The sequence below is a fragment of the Phaenicophaeus curvirostris genome, chromosome 1 (genome assembly GCF_032191515.1).
Source record: "Phaenicophaeus curvirostris isolate KB17595 chromosome 1, BPBGC_Pcur_1.0, whole genome shotgun sequence".
NCBI lineage: Eukaryota > Metazoa > Chordata > Aves > Cuculiformes > Cuculidae > Phaenicophaeus > Phaenicophaeus curvirostris.
In genome coordinates, this window is record NC_091392.1 from 171,255,408 (window position 1) to 171,272,961 (window position 17,554).

The window sequence follows — 17,554 nt, forward strand, 5'->3', positions numbered from 1 at the left end:
GTGAAGCCTCCAGCATTTTGTAACATTTCAGTCCCAGTTTTGTCAGTTGCAGAAGGGTTGGATGACATCTGTCATAAATGCTGAATTTCTAATTTATTTTAATAGAAAAATGAGTTGCAAAAGTGTCATCTCCTGCTCTTTTAGTACTGTGTAGTGAGTGGAGTCGACATGAGTCTTTCAAAAGCAGGACAAACCAGACTTCTTATGAGCATATCTTGTGAGCAGCAGTAGAGGACGAGGTTATGAAAATATTTTAAATCTTGTGCTAAGAGTTTTTAATGACAACTCTGATAACTGAAACGGAAATAATTATATTGAAAGTGCAATATGGCCTAGAAAGCAAAATAACGAGTTTGACCTTTTACCCTGAGGATGCTTTAAGTTGATAGACAGTGAGGATTATGACAACAGCAGAATATTTAAGTGTAATTTTTTTAAAAAAATTGGTCTGACACTCAGATCTCAGCTCTAAGAAGACAGCAGATTATCTGCATGGCAGTGGATAAATTAATAACATAGAAAAACCCAGCATATTATGACTCATACAACTATTACAGTTAAAAGTGATGTCTCTTCTGCAAGAAACTTGAAAGCCTGTGGAAAAATAGTTTTCCAAAAGTAGAGTTTGATATTAAAATATATATAAAACTAAGAAAATAAAATGAAGAAAATAAAAATAAAGTACATTAGTGTTTATCCACTGCTGAGGTCTATATAAAAACTTTTTTTCTATGAATGCCAAAGATGTTTCAGAAAAGCAAAGAGGTCTCCTTTGATAGTTTTCAATTACAAAAATATAAACGATGAAGTGGAAGATTTCATTTCCTCCTGGAAATTCACAGAGGTAAAAGCATTTTCTTGTTCTGTAGCACAATGAATGACAGTTAGTGGTCAATATGGTATAATGAACAACACTATAGTTTTGGTGTTACTTTGGCCTTGGTGTTTTTTGTTTGTTTGTTGGGTTTTGGTTTTTTTTCAGAATAAGAGAGGAAGAAATATTTGAGTTATATTTTAAGCTTAATGAATTTTGTAGGATGTTAGGAGCACAAAACTTTTTCTCTTTTTCTCCTTCAAAGCACGAAGTAAAAACGTAGAAGGTTGCCAGAAGGCAAAGATTTCATAGAAAACTATTAAAAATATAAAAAATTATAAGCCCCTCCCTCATTATGTGAATGATAACTGTATAATGTTATAGACGCTTCAAAATAAGTTTTGAAATCTGCTTTGTCAAACAACAAACCACTTTTGCTTAGTTGCAAGCTTTCAGACATGGCACTGTCTTTAGGATTCATTTCACTTAAAGTGTTCTTAGGATGAATATCCACCTCTGAGTTGTTGTCTAATTTGTTATAGTTAATATTTACTTAGATCCTCTTTCTGTTGTCTGTATATTGGCTTCTATGGACATTCAAATTATTTTATTCCTCCTAGTCTCTAGTTGCTGACTCAGTAAGATCTCCTATAAACCCTATCACAAACCTTTGCAGATTTACCAAGTTACACACGTTACTCTGATCTGTCCTAAGATCCTTGTCTAGTTCAACAAATATATTAAAAGCACATAGAAATGCTGTAGATTGTATTTGTCAACATTTGTATAATATTTGCAAAAGCTATGTGTACAAATGCGTTACTAGAAGATAACAACATGTAGGCATCTGAATCAAATCTAGTCAGTATAGTAAGTAGAGAGCAAAGAGCTATTAATCCTAGATTTGGTTAAATGAATTGTAAAACAAACTTACTGACTATATTTACAAGCAATTTTTATCAGTCTATTCATTTACCCACACGAGTGTCACTTGAGGCACCTTAGCATATCCAAATGACCCAAACGATGTTGGCAGATATAAGACAGGACCTATGGGGAATGGATGGCTGCTGGAACCCAAACAGGAGATCCAAGGACATCTCAAATACCACCAGACAAATTAATCCAGGTTGGGCAACTGAATCAGGTCTTATATCTCCATTAACTGTAATTACCCTCTTATTCAGACAGGAATACTTATACTTTAGACATCTCAATTTAGGCAAGACAAATCTTTCCCAAGATGTTCAAGCACTTTCTCAAAAGTGTCATGGCTGTGAACATCAACTGGAGCTTTATCTGCAAATGTATACACTGCTACATGAAACAATAAAATAAATGCATATAGTACACAGATATTTTAATTCTTTATGGGTACAAAAGCTGAGACAAATCCTTACTTCCATTTTATATACTATTAACTCCTAACTTTTGGAAAAGTCTTGATGTAATCTGATGTAAATTCATCTAGGAACTTGATGATATAAAATCAACGAAGAAACGTTGGAATCTGAACTTTGTAGATGAGGGTAAATACAACTCAAGAACTGTTAAATTAAGTTCTGTAATAACATCATTTTTCTTGGATTGATTCAACTTCTGCCTACTCAATATTGAGACAGACCAGATGCAGTTGGTAACTGAAAACTGAAGAAATCAGAGACGTTCAAATGTGGGGTTTTTCCTCCCACAGAAGTATGAAGATATTAGAGGGATAAACTATGAACACACAGCTCTCTATTTCCTCTGTCTCCTAAAAATTCAATTAGATTTGTGGTGTTAAGATTATAAAAATGACTTCGTGAGGAGAATGCAAAAAATAATAATGATGTATATTTAATTTTGTTACACTGAACAAGTAAGATATCCATGTCAGAAGCTGTAAAAGGTTTTCATGGTCACAAAGTACTCTAGTACATGTATTAACTAATACTTTTTTGTCATATTATTATAAAAATACAACAGTAATAATGAACATCTGTAATTGTGTTTCTCAGTTTTTATATTCCCTACCATCATCATGTGAACTTCAAGAGGTATATATATATTTGTTTGTTTTCGTGCCTTCCTTGAGATGTTTTAAAAGCAGGAGAAGCTAATGCATTATTATTCAAACAGCACTGCAGAGACCACAAAGCTTGATCATTCTGTGTCTTCCTCTCAGACTATTGGGAAAAGTCATGAAAGAGGATGGCTGTAATGCATACTGAAGACACTAAGATCTGTTTTCTTCCAAGAGGTATGTACAGTATTTTTATTGTGATGTCACTTTCCTCAACAGTGATAAGCATATAGATGAAATGCAAATCGGCTCAAATTTAACTGAGACACAAATGAAATCTAAAAAATACACTGATGATATGGCAGAAGCATTACACTATTCTGTTGACAATATGTATCCTAAAATACTGAAAAACATCTTTTGGAAATATTGCTGCTCTTGGACTATGTTTTCTAACAAAGAACAAGATGTTCAAAATCAGCCCCTACTTCTTTCCTCTCTTAAGAGATGAACACTACATTTGCACCTTCAGGAATTTCTCTGATCACCATGAACTGTCAGATGATAGAAAACAGCCTTATGTTACCATCAGGAAGCTCCCTCAGCTGGTCTGGATGTAATCATTTGGTCCCATGGATGTTTGTATATCCAATTAGTTTAAGAGTTTCCCAAATTTAATCTTCCTATGCTATAAGTAATGACTTGCTCCCATAGACTCTGCTTAAAGGCTTGGTGGCCTGGCACACCCGAACACAAATGTTACCAGTAAAACTGAGGTATGAAAAACGTTGGAATATCTCAACATTTCCCAGATTCCTTTTTTTTTCAATACATACATTGAGCAACAGCCCACATTCTTCCTTGGCTGATAACATATTTCCAGAACTCTTCTTGTTGCAGTTCACAATCCTTCCCACTTTCTGTTCCACCTGAGTTTCTCTTTCCTTAACTCCAGCCTTGCATGCCCTGGCACTGTCTATGTATTCCTCCCAAGCAGATCTTCCTAATTTCCACCTTCTTTATAGTTTATTTTTCTTTTGATATGTTCCTCTACTGTGATACATCATCGGGATTTGATGTGAATTCATGGCTCAGTTTGACTACATACACAGTTCAAAATAGCCATGCTCCTCTATATTTCATTACAAGACACCCATTCTGGATAAAGATACTAACAAGATTTTCAGAGCTTGCAAAAGTTTGCAAACTACAGTCTTAAAGAAAATAAACAGACTGTGGGTTAGTATAAATCCAGTGGTTTGGTAGTGAGGTGGGTTTTACATGAGTGAGGTCTGTGAGAAGAGGCCAGAGGGCTGACCTTGTGCCACAGCCTGTTCAGCCAGCCCCAACAGTCTCACTGCAGGACACATCTGAACCTGACAGTGGAGCTGGGGACACGTCTGCAAGAATGTATTTAAGGAGGTGAAACACCAGAAGAAAAACTGATAATAAGTTCATAGCAGTAGAAGGTGCTTTATGGTGGAGCTGATAACACCCCCGAAGGTACTGCAGGCAGTGGATAACACACTTTGTCTGTGGCAGTGTGTGTTATCGATAAGACAACACTAGAGCAGAGGAAACAGGTAGGAAGGCATGAATATAGAGAGAAAAGAGTAGGGAGTATGGAGCTGCAGAAAGAAACTGCTACAATCTGACCCGAACCTCCTTCCCAGTCCCTTGCCTAACCAGAAGGATTGAGCATAACCTGTATTGATAACAGGAGAGTGCAAACTTCGAAGGGTAAAGGAGAGGTGTCTGGAGTGAAGCTGAACATGGGAAAGGGGGATGAAAGATATTTTCCCTAAGTGCTTAAGTATTTGTCTTCTTTGTTTCTCAATATCCAAATCAGTAACTAAATGCTTATGCTAACTGCCACGGACTAAATTAAATTTTCCAAGTCAAGTCAGTAACTGGTGAGTAAATTCTCTGATGAGTTTATATGCTCCTGTTTTTCCTATTTTCTCCCTTGTCTCACTGGCAAGGGGGCAATTAGTGGCAGTGTGGATGCTTGGCTGCCAGCTGCGGCCAACCAATCACACAGACAAACAAAAAGGCAATTGCTGCCTAAAGTTTAGGGCAGATAGAAATCCATATATATCTTCCACTAGTTTATGAAGTTCGCAAAGTGTTTTCTGTTCTGTTTTCAGTTGAATTTCTTATTAGGTGTGAATATGACAGTCAAGCAGTCCTAGGAACTAAATGGGATATCGTATGCATCCCATGAAATTTTCAGTAGGATAGAAAGAGTGTGAGACCGAGTAAGAGAAGCTGGGGAAGGGAGGCAGGAGGACTACCTTAGATAACAAAAACTGTAAAACTTTGAGAATGCTCTTGCAGCTACTTTTATTAATATATAGTTAGATAGGAAGGCAGTTCTCACCTAGCTGTGTATCAGAATATTTAATGACTGTTAAAAAACATCTGACACACTGTGTTAGGTGCATACTCCCAGTACTCATTCAGAAAGCTTTGAGACCTCATAACCACTGAACCACAAAGTCCTGACAACTGTCATATCTGCTGAGCAGCTGCTGTCGCTATGTCCTGCATGCAGGAAGAACAGGGTTCTGACTGATGAGAACTAACATGACCCTATTTGAACCAGAATTCGGATTTGAGTAGCATAGAAACAGAGTGTCATTGGAGAAACATTTTGAGTTGGTTCTCCTCAGAGCTACAGGTCAGCAGTTGAAGATTCTCCCCTTCGGTCAGGACATCATCCTAGGTAACTCCTCAAGGTTCAGAGCCTTGGCCAGTTAGGTGAGTGATTGCACATTTTAAACCACTGTTCTTTAAGCTTATAAATATATAGCCAGTTGTGTAGTACTAGTTTCTGTTCAACATACCAAATCTCTGAGTTCTAATGTTGATGGAGCTTTGACCATATGAATCAGCATTAAGTATTTCCTACGGAAATTGTTAACTTAATTGCTTTCTTTTGGTTTCTACAGCAAAAAGTCCAAGGGTTAATCCATGGTAGTGCACCTACCTGACCACAGTGCTGGTCAGTGTCTAACTCAAGCCAAATTTGGAAGAAACTGGCACCTGTAGCTGGTATGAAAATATGACTGTAAGTCAGTTATCTCACTCCATAAACAGTGCACAATCCAAGAGCACTTTGAGCTCTCCTGAAATTACAGTGGGATACATTTCAGGATCTCCCCTTGAAAGCGACACATCTCAAGGTTACTCCTTAAGGTTGAGAGAATCCTTGCCAAAACAGATCCCTGGTAATTGAATTAGGAATAAGTGTACTGAAATTCTGTGATCTTAGCTATCAACGTCATCCTTTCATGTGTGCTAGGCATGACATCCCCTAGATTACCTGGAACCTTATCTTCTACAAGGATTCATATTGACCCAGATTTGCTGCTTGATGAACACAATTTTACAGAAAATGTCTTAAATCTAAGGAAGAAATTAAGTGTATTGTATTTTTATAGAAATGAACCAGGAGACTGAAGAGCAATAGTTCATAATGGTAATAGGAACCCAAATATACTATTAATTTTGTTTAAAATGTATTCCCAAACATTAATTTATTTAATGAATAATGCATGTCTGTTTGCTGTTTGATTATATTGTGGATTAACCCATAGAGTTTATGAGTGCCAGAGGTACTTAGTCCTGACACAATGACCTAAATTGAAGAGGAATTATAACACCCTAACCAAAGGGACATGGGTTTGTATAAAATCTCAGGACTATAAGCACTATAATGTTACTTTACTCCTAATTTTAGAAATTCAATTCTCATTTTGACCTTGACAATGAGAAACTTGCAAATCGTCTACAGTTTCTTAAACGTCTTCAATTCTGCTTTGGGGTTTTACAGCATACCAAAGTAGGACAACATCAAATCAGAGGCTTATTCTGTACCATTGATTCAATGGCATTTACAAAAAGATCCTGTCTTTCGCAGGGATGATGCATTCAGTACAAATCCAGCTCACAGAAAATATCTGAGATAATTATCTTTGTTTTCAGAAACTTGCTATCAAGTCAGGGTACAGGACACTTAGTTTAGTTCCAAATCTGCTCATAACATCACAGATGACAGAATTACATTTTTAAGACTTGTACACAATCTGTACTGCTATTGGGTTTGGTGGTATTGTTCAGTGAGGCTTGGGGAGGAAGGGGGAGCTTTGTTTGTTGGGGTTTCTTGTAGTCAATGTAGAAGTACTATTACCTCCATAAGGGGATTTTCATAAATCATCTCAATTGATAATGAATAAAGCATCCTGTTGTATTTTTTTATTAAGTGCCAGTGTTAATGTGCCTATGGCATCAAGATCTTCCTTACTGGAAGAGTACTTTTGCTCACAAACTGTATTAGAGGAAAAAGGTTTTTCAATCTGAATTCAGATGCTTTTCCACATTGCATAAAATTACACTGTAAATATGACTGGGTCAAAGATAAGTATATGGTGAAAGGATTATCATCCTTCAGGTAGTATGAAGAAGGTCTGATTTCAATTCTTTAACGATGTCTTTGCTACAATATTTTTATTGTATATATTTTTATTGTGTATATTTTCAAAAAATACTTTCAAACTCCTTGTTGGTAGGATTGGCATAGGTTTATAGCATTTTTCAAGGTGTGTTTTTCTTCAATGACACTTGCTTACATTTTTCAAGCACATGACAACTGCGATAATAAGAATGGGCCAAATTTGTAGTTACTTCTTGTCTCATAATAAGAGGAGGAAAAAAATGAAGAAAAGAAAGAAATATTTTTTTCAAAATCATTAAAATAAGCGCCAAATTTACTACTGCTTGGAAATAATAAATTGTAACATACTTAAGTCAATATCAGCCCAAACAATTCTAACTAATATATCATTAGTAGTCTTCATTTGTTATGATTGCATAAAAGCGGCTTTTGGATATTTCTGCATCCTTCCCACTGGTTCTTGGTGGCACAGAAGCATTACAATTCTCAAGGTGGGTGGGGAAACTTATGCAGAAAAAAGGAGAGAAATGATACTATTGAATCTGAAACCAGCTTTCTACTCATCTAGAAGTGCAGCAATAAATATTTTCTACTGCTGCTACTACAGTAGAAATGTTTTCTAAATCATGTTGCATTATCTTGGCAGTATATATTATGTCTACCATCCTTTTATGTAAAATGTAAAATACAGGTTTTCAGGGAACATTGTGCAAAAAAGCAACCTTTTTTTGTTTCTCTCCTGAAGCTTATCTTTCTCCTATATAACTAAAGCAATGTGGTTTTAAGCAGAATGAGGGAATTTCCTGTGAGAAGAGCAACCTAAAATATAAATACAGTATGTTTTCAATTATATTTCTTCAGATTATGACTAAAGTTACTGTTTTTCCTTTGCAAAAGTCTCCTTATTAACAAGGTGTAACATAGGGGCTTAAGCGAACACTTTCAGTATTATGATTAGGTTTTAGCCATGCAAATCAAGTTAAACTTAATAACATACAACAACAAAACTAAATCTCTCTGTATCTCACAGAAAGCGTGTCTTGAAGAACCAAATGTAAGATTAAAAAAAAAAAAGGAATTAAAAAAGGCTTAAGAAGAAAGAGGAAAGAGATTTTAGACTAGAGTCTAGAAATAGTAAATGTTTTTTAAGTGTTTCTGAAAATATATGGATTTATGTGAAGCTTTAAAATGACTTGTTAGAGTTAGGCTTAACTAATACCTTCCTAGATAACCTGAATGTTTAACTTTCACTGTTTCCCAGTTTTCTTTATCCTTTATTGAAAAAAATCTAACAAAAAACTGTCATTGTTCTTTGAAGCTAACTTAACTTAGTCAGATTCTCATAATCTTGAGAATACACATCTTATAATTGAGCTATTTCTACTCAAAATAAGTTTAACGTAGATTTCACCTCTGGGCAGAGAAGGGTTAAGAATTTAAAGTTACACAGATTCTGAAGTTCATTATGTGTGCGTTTGATAGTACTATTGTTTGAATGCAAATAGATTTATTTTGGTAATACTAATGATTACGTTTCTGTCATATTGCACAGGGCATTACTGTCATCTCTGCTTATGTTGATCAGAATTTCACAGACATTCTGAATATAACCCTGATTCATAGTCTGCACAATCCTTTTTGAAGTGTTCTCTAAAATTTAAGTCATCTGGTCTTTATTCTTTTCCTTTTCTTTTTGTTTCTCATCTAAAAATGAATGACTGTTTACATACAGAGGTGTCTCTTCTTTCTGTGTCTGCACATAACTCCCATTGACATTAAGACGAATTAAGCATAAACGTTGAAGAAGTATATCTCTCAGGATTTTGAAGATATGCATTGCTGCCTCCAAGTCTTTTGTCTTCAGTTTCCTTCAATAAGCCACGATCAATTGCACTAACCAATGAAATAAAGTCTTTGTAGTCCTTGTGCTTTCCGTAGATGTTCTTCACAGCATAACAGTCCTATAGCAATCCAGAGATGGTCTCATTTTCTTTAAAGTCTTGTGTGTTTTCAACAGAATGCATACCAATTTTTTTTGACATAATACAGTACATTGTCCCTGCAATCTGAGGAAACCCAGTCCACCTTTTACATATTTCATGGAAGTTTGGTGGAAGATTTCTGCTCTTAACAGTTTGCACATTTAATTTTCTCAGTAAGCTTTCCTGTTAACGGTGTTGCCCTGAATGGCTGTACATACTCTTACCCCCTATTTACCTATGTTGCAGTACCCCATAGAAAGCTGATGGCAAACTAATTAGGGCATGTTTTCAAAACGTAAATCTGAGCCTAACTCTTTGCTTTTTTATGAAAGATGGGTTCAATTGATCAAGTTATAAAATTAATGTATGGGTCATTTGATGGAAGGGGAATAAGACAAAAATTGTTATATTAGTCTTATCGCTCTTTAATGCCAAAAGAAGTTGATATGTCTTCTCTATGCTATCCTCTCTATGCTATTAATAAATGTCAGAAAATTGAAGGCTGATTTGCTTTTTGAAGACAGCTCATAAGAAGAAATTTTTTTCCACATGAGTACACAATCAATAAGTACAAGGAAAAAGCTTGGGTGCAGAAAAAGTTACAGCATCCAAGAGTATCACTTGCTAATGAGCTCTTGTATGTGCTCATCTTAAGAACTGAACTCCTTTCTATTTTTCATGTGAGCTATTTCCCTCTGTGCTTCTCTGTGTCTATAAAGAGCAGCTGCTTCTGGCCTCCTGGTCTACTGCATATGCAGATAAACAGAAAATGGCAGGCAGATGAAGGTTTTTTTTGTTTTGTTTTGTTTTTTTTTTTTAATTTTCCCAGTGTGCTAGAATGAATTTATGCAGAATTCACTGTGAACAGTGTTAATTGGAAATGAAAATAATTTCTTTCTTAGGTTGACAAGGAACTGAGAATGGAATTCCACTGTAAGCAAATACTGCCTCATAGATCAATCTCATTTTTGTTCCCAGAATAATCCAGTCTATGTAATTTAAACCTTTGATAGCTTTTGTTGTTTATTAAAATGACTGAGGATGAAATGTAGCAATTTTTTTAGGAGGCTAATTAAGGCAGTCCATTTCTCTTCCATTTCATCTGCATGAGAAATCATGGAGAATGAAGTGTCTGATTTTTTCTTCTTTTTCATATGGTTCTAAGACTATATACAGATTTGTGACATTGAAAAGCACACTCTTTCTGGGTATCTAGCAGCTTGGTGTTGGAAGGTGAAGCTTAGAGGTTCAGCATCTCTGAAGTCAAGTAGTTCTTGCAGCATAGAGTTAGATTCTTACAAGAAGTTTATCACCTCTATGATATTCTGGTCATTTAAATGCACATAGCACATTTGTGGAGCTTCCTTGGAGAACTTAAATTGAATTCAAGTGTTCAAATGCCTGTCTGCCTATTCTATGTCTATAGACTAATATATTGTTTGTTTATAGATTACTTGGCAGGAAAAAGGTGCTCTTCTCCTTGAGTAGATACTTATTTTTCTAAATACAGGTGTAGCTGAAGTTAGAAGCCAAGAAAAAATAGAATAAATACAACCCTAAATGTGTTTAAACAATTCTAGAGAGATAGGATAGATCATTCCTTCACAGTATACAGAAAGAAAAGTGGTATTTCATGTGCCTGGAACTGCTGAAAGAGACAAAATCCATCAAGTCAAAGAACAGGTGATATCAATTACCTATTGCATTAATTTCCTTCTTTTCTCTATTTGGATCCTAATGAGAATCAGAAATATGTCAGCCACCTCAAGATGCACACTAACATATGTCTGTATCTGGAAAAAGCTGAAAAAATGTCAGTTAATCTTTGAAATAAAATAAAAGATGTTTTATTTATTTATCTTAATATAGATTGCTTTAGTGCTGTACTGTATAATTTAGAAGTAAATACAGATAAAGATTTCTGTTTTCATTTTTTTTCTAAAATAAACTGAATTATCAAGTGGAGGGAAGTCATCCTCCTCTTCTGTTCTGACCTAGTGAGGCCATATTTGGAGTACTGTGTCCAGTTCTGGGCTGCCCAGATAAGGAACTGCTGGACAGATTCCAGGGGAAGGCCATGAAGATCATTAAGGCATTTGAGACATCTCTCTTATAAGGAAAGGCTGAGAGACTTAGGTCTGTTTAGCCTGGAGAAAAGAATACTGACAGGGGATCTTATCAATACTTATAAATATCTAAAGGGCAGGTGTCAAGAGGATGGGGGTATTGGTGTCCAGGGACAGGACAGGGGCCAATGGGCACAGAAGGTTCCACCTGAACATGAACAAAAACTTCTTTATTGTGGGAGTGATGGAGCACTGGAACAGGCTGCCTAGAGAGGCTGTGGAGTCTCCTTCTCTGGAGATATTCAAAACCCACCTGGACATGTTGCTGTGTAGCCTGCTGCAGGTGAACTTGCTTTAGCAGGAGGTGTGGGGCTAGATGATCTCCAGAGGTCCATTCCAACCCCTACTATTTTATGTTTCTGTGATTCTGTTAAAGCAAGCTCAGAGAAATAGACAATATTTGGACTATTTGTTAGATATTTAGAAAAAGTCTTTGCCACTCTAGTTGCTCCATGTTGACATGGCAGAAATATTTTCATTATTGTTCCAGTATTCCAGGTAGCTAAAGGGGCAATGCTGACACTTATGCTGGCTCCAATGAATTTATCACTGATTTACTTTCCTTTTCTTTCATACATCCCTATAAGAAGGAAAACTAGAAAAATTCAAACCAACCAACCAACCAAAAAAAAATTATTTATATTTCTTCACCTCACTGAGTGAAATACGAAGTTGTTGAAAATTCATTTCCATGTTTATAGAATCATAGAATGTTTTGAGTTGGAAGGGACCTTAAAGATCATCTAATTCCAAGCCCTCTGCCATGGGGAGGGACAGCTCCCACTAGAACAGGCTGCTCAAGGCCTCCCACAACCTGGCCTTGAACACTTCTAGGGATGAGGCAGCCACAACTTCTCTGGTCAACCTGTTCCAGTACCTCACCGCCCTCATTGTGACGAATGTCCTCCTTATGTCTAGTCTAAATCTGCCCCTCTCCAATTTACAGCCACTTCCCCATGTCCTATCACTACATGCCTTTGAAAAGACCTTGCACAGCAAGATACCAAGTGACACTATTTTTTTTTGAACTACTGTTTCTCTTTAATTTAAGCAGAAGTGACATCTGTTGTTTTGATCACCTGCTGCAGCATGCATACAAGACACAATAACAGCATAAGTACTTTAAGCAGCTGTAAATGTAAACTATATCAGCATGAAACTTCTTAATCATAACAATACTATACATACCTTCATTCTGAACCTCAGTCTTATATGCTGAATTTTTCCATTGATGTATCTCACCAACATATATTTATCTGTCAAGATTTTTTTCAGCACTTTCAAGCAAGTGGGAGGTGCAAAACATTCAAAAAAATTCAAAATACTATTAGATTAGGGAATTTTACATAGGGCTATCTTTGTGTGAAGAAAGTAGAAAATAAAATTGGATAACTTCAGTACCACTGATATTCAGTAGCAATATATAATTAAGTATTCAAGCAGCTGCACTTGCATTACATATAAACAAGAGCCACACTCAGGAAAGAAGATTTGAAAGATGAATACACGTTTTCATCTGCTCACAATAGTTTTTCCCAAAGATGAAAATGCACCTTGCAATCATAAAGACAGAGGGTAAAAGCCTAAACCATCAGCTCTTTTTTTTAGACCACTGAATATTTGATCATAGCATCCTTAGGCTGGAAAACACCTTTGAGATCATAAATTAAACCATATATGTCTACTACTAAATCATAACCCTAAGGACTTAACCTATCCTTCTTTTAAACTCCTCCAGAGATGGTGACTAAACCATGTCCTTGGGCAGTCTGTTCCAGTGCTTGATAACCCTTTCTGTGAAATTTTTCCTAATGTCTAATCTGAACCTTCCCTGATGCAGCTTGATGCCATTTCGCCTGGTCTGACGACTTATCACTTGGGAGAAGACTCATCTCTCCTCTCTACAACCTTTTTTTAGGTAGTTTTAGACAGTGATATGGTCTCCCCTCAGCCTCCTCTTCTAAAGGCTAAACAACCCCAGTTCCCTCACCTGCTCCTCATAAAACTTGTTCTCCAGCCCCTTCAACAGCTTCATTGCCCTTCCTTGGGCATGCCCCACAACCTCAATGTCTTTCTTGTAGTGAGGGACCCAAAACTGAACACTGTATTTGAGGTGTGGCTTCCCAGTGCTGAGTGCAGGGACACAATCACTTCCCTGGATCTGCTGGCCACACTGTTTCTGATTCAAGCCAAGATGTCATTGACCTGTGCTGCCTGGGCACACTGCTGGCTCATGTTCAGTCAGCTTCAACCAACATTACAATTGGAAAATACCAAATGTTACCCTATGCTTTGGCTCAGAACAGTCTTTAATTAAAACTTTTTAAGTAGCATCTCTAAATACTTATGCTTCAGATCACCTGCATCTCTTTTGAGAGAAGACAGCGTATGTTATGCGTGTGCGCACACATATACTGGGAAAAACAGAAGGATTGCTACCATAGATAACTAGCGGCAATAGTGGTGCCCCTGACACACAGCTAGCCAGAGATTGAGCCTTTGCAATAAAAAAACCCCAAACCCTTAAAATAAAAAAAAAAAAAAAGAAATATATGTTCTAAGCCACTTCCAGACTAAGATGTTTAAATGCACATTTTCCATGTATCAGAACATCATTAGGGAGCAAAGAACGTAGTAAAGAAATTTTACATAAAGGCAAATGAATAACAAGTTAGAGGAAGTGTGGTTTTGGTTTAGTAGCTGTGCCTCTCAGGTTCAGGCAAGTTTTTTTAATTTGTGGAAAGAAATATATTGCCACTCTGTTTCTAGTGAAATGGAACTCGGTGGGTCCCAGGTGCATATAGCTATTTCTCCTTCAGGTTTCAATATTAAATGTAGCCCTCTGTGTGTGTGCATGAGTATGAACATGCACATTTGTGGTGATCATGTAAGTGTGCATTTAAATATTACAATCCAAAAAACGAACTGTTCTGTGGCTTATGTATTGCTGTTTCTATTGTCTAGTAGTGGAATATATAAAGGTTGGCTGGTATTTTTACTGCAATTTGTCATTGACACCATTAACCCTGATGAGTAAGAAGAGTTCTATCTCTACCTCTTAATATATTTACTGCATTGCTCTTCCTGTAGTAATGCTGGATATACTGTATATGCTTTTCTTGTTCTTTCCCCTTGCTTAGCCTGACAGATCCTGAAGCACTGAATGTAAAGGGGGGATTATTTTCACAAGAACTCACATGGTCAGATGAAATTTCTGAATGTTTGGAGGATTTTAGTCAATTACTTCTGTTTTTCTGTTAAGCTGCAAGTAGCTGCCTTTTAACAGTACGAGAAGTGTTGATTATATTCATAAGATGTTGTTCCAGACACAACATGATGTGTGTTTCTTTAAAATTTGATCACCAGTACTTTCTCTGAAGGTATACAAAAGGCACCTGAAACTATGAAGAGATTCTCTGTGTTTTCATAGTCTTCATGATTGCTTTCATTTTAATTTATTTTATAAAGTCTGTTTTAGAAAATAGCGTGAGACAGACCTATTCTCTGTTACACAGGGAATAACAATCACAACCTATCGTTCCCACCACTAGGAAAACACTGATATTTCTGAATTAAAGAAACATCTCTCTTGCTCACTGACTGATTGCATAAATCTATGTACTATTCCTTTGCAGTACTCTGGGTTTCTCAGAACAGTTGGAAAATAACCTTATTTAGACCTAATTTAGAAGGTGGGGGTTAAGGCATTCTCCTCACAAGTAGGATTTGTAATTTGTCAAACTGAAGAATTGTTTGTATGGATGCATTTCCTTTCTTAAGGAAATGTTCCATCCACTAAACTACTATGTAAAATCAGGAATAATTTTCTACTCTATTAGTTTGATATGAGCAGGTCTAATGTGTAAATTTATTTAGGGGAGAGCTTATTGTGGGTATCATAATATCTTCAGAGGGAAAATCTTCTGTGCCAGAGTGTTTGCAGACAAATGGAAAAACAGATATTCCCAACATGTTTGCTCATGAAAGCTGAAAGGTATATGTTGGCTGAGGTGACTGAGGAGATTCCCATTTGAATTGCTTTCAAAAAATTTAGCACCAAGTTGAAACTTAGACACCTTGTTAATATTTTATGAATGGGTAAAGTGATATTAGGAACAGGGCTGCCTCTTCCAGTCTCCTTAGCCCAGGACCCTCCTGAACAGCCACTGGAGCCCATCCCAGTGCCCATGATTCTGGAGTCTCTGCTGAAGCTGAGTAACATGGCTTCCTGTCTGCTGGTTCAAGCAGAAGCAAAGCTGAACAGATTGTCATTGTCCCATGACTGTTTGGTCAGGTCTGTGTTTCTTTATAATTTGTTTCTGCTTTCCCCCTTTTCCCTTATTTTCACAACTGACAAGATCTCCAATCAGATAACCCTTTTGGAATAAACAGTCTCACACTCCCACATGCCCTCATTTATTACTGTGACTCACCAGTTTTTGTTCCCATCCCCACCTTCTTTATCATTAGTCAGTCAGGTTTGTGCCCTTGTATATTCATGTTTATGGCTTACTCCTTTTCTTATCGTGCCTTGTTGTGAAAAAGAACCATGGCCAGATATTCTAAAAAGAGCAGACACTCTCCTCCCTCACATCATTACAATTTCCCTGAAATGTAGGAAGCTAGGACCCAACTTTGATTTAGGATTTTGCTAGGTAACTTAAAATTAGATACAAAACACACAACTAGATTCCACTTTGCTTTTATAACTTGAATCTCATTGCATTTCACTGTTTTAGAACTGACATATAGCTTTGTTCCTCTGAGACAATAACACTTTGCATTTATAGAATGCCTTTCATCTGGAGATCTCAAAGGACTTTACTAGCAACAATAAAGCTTGAACTATTCAGCAACATCCTATTTTCATTTTGGATATTGTTTTCTCTTTCTTCTATCTCACTCAGGCTATTAAATTTATGTATGTGATTTTATTTTCTATTACAAGCTGCATGGATCTTATCTACCTGACTTAGAGTTTATTTCTCTTTTCAGTATAAACTTTTCAGTATAAACTTTAGCTACATGCACACAAATGCACTCATATAATCTAAAATACTGCCTTACTCTACTGGATTCTTTACATCTTAAATCAATAATTTCACCTGGATATTAATAATAAAGAAATGCTACCCCCAAGAATTATTATAAGAATATAAAAAGAGTAAAAATAATGTCACTATGCTCCTTCCATTAAGTCCAAGGAAAGGCAAAGGTAATCAGACTGCTGACTACAGTATAGCCAGGGGTAAAAATCCCCATTTCATCAGGTACATTTAAAAAACTGTTTCACATTCCACTAAAACAGTTTTGCACATGTCACAGCACAAATTAGTGAAGTCTAAATTTCAGCTCAAGGCTTCATGTGTCATTTAACAGCATACACTTGCTAACTGTAGCCAAAAAGCAGACTGTCATCAGGGACCCTGAAACTCCTAATTTACATAAGAATGGGAAGTTAATTGTGCTACAGATATTCTGTCTTCCCCAAGGAATTCATTAAGCATGCTGAACTTGCTGAGAATACAACTTAACTGTCATTTCTGGGAAATCAGGGAAATTCAACTTCAGAAACACCAACAATGGAAGCAAAAAAAGTTCTTTAATATTGATTCAAACCTTTCTGAACTGTGTCTGGAATATCATTCACACTCTCATTTCTGAAATTATTTTCTAAATATAAGTAGTTACAACAGTACCTGTTTCTTCCCTTTTTAGTGCAGCCTGCAAAGCAGGTTTTTTATTTGGCAAGAGGATTTACATTTATGTTTACCTGTGAGGCATTTAAAAAAAATCCCCACAAATATAGGGTCATATTTAACCCTCATATACACATTGTTGTGAGTAAGCAAATACTCTGAGTACTTGTATAAAAGAGCAAAATATATACAAGACGTGTTTTAAGCAACATTGTATTAGTAAAAACATAACACTTAAATTTTTTTTACAGGAAATGTGCAAACCCCAGCAATAAGTTGTATCAGTTCTTATACCAAAAATTAGTCTGATTGTGAAGACACTGCTCTTAGGAACCACTCTGCACGGGCTGTTGTAAACTGAAATGGCCAGAAGAATGGGCAGAAACAGTAGGAGTACTAGCTAGCCACATCTAGGCTGGATTAATGCCTTGCCAGCAAGAGACACAGAGATAAAAACTTTGGAGGAAACAATGAG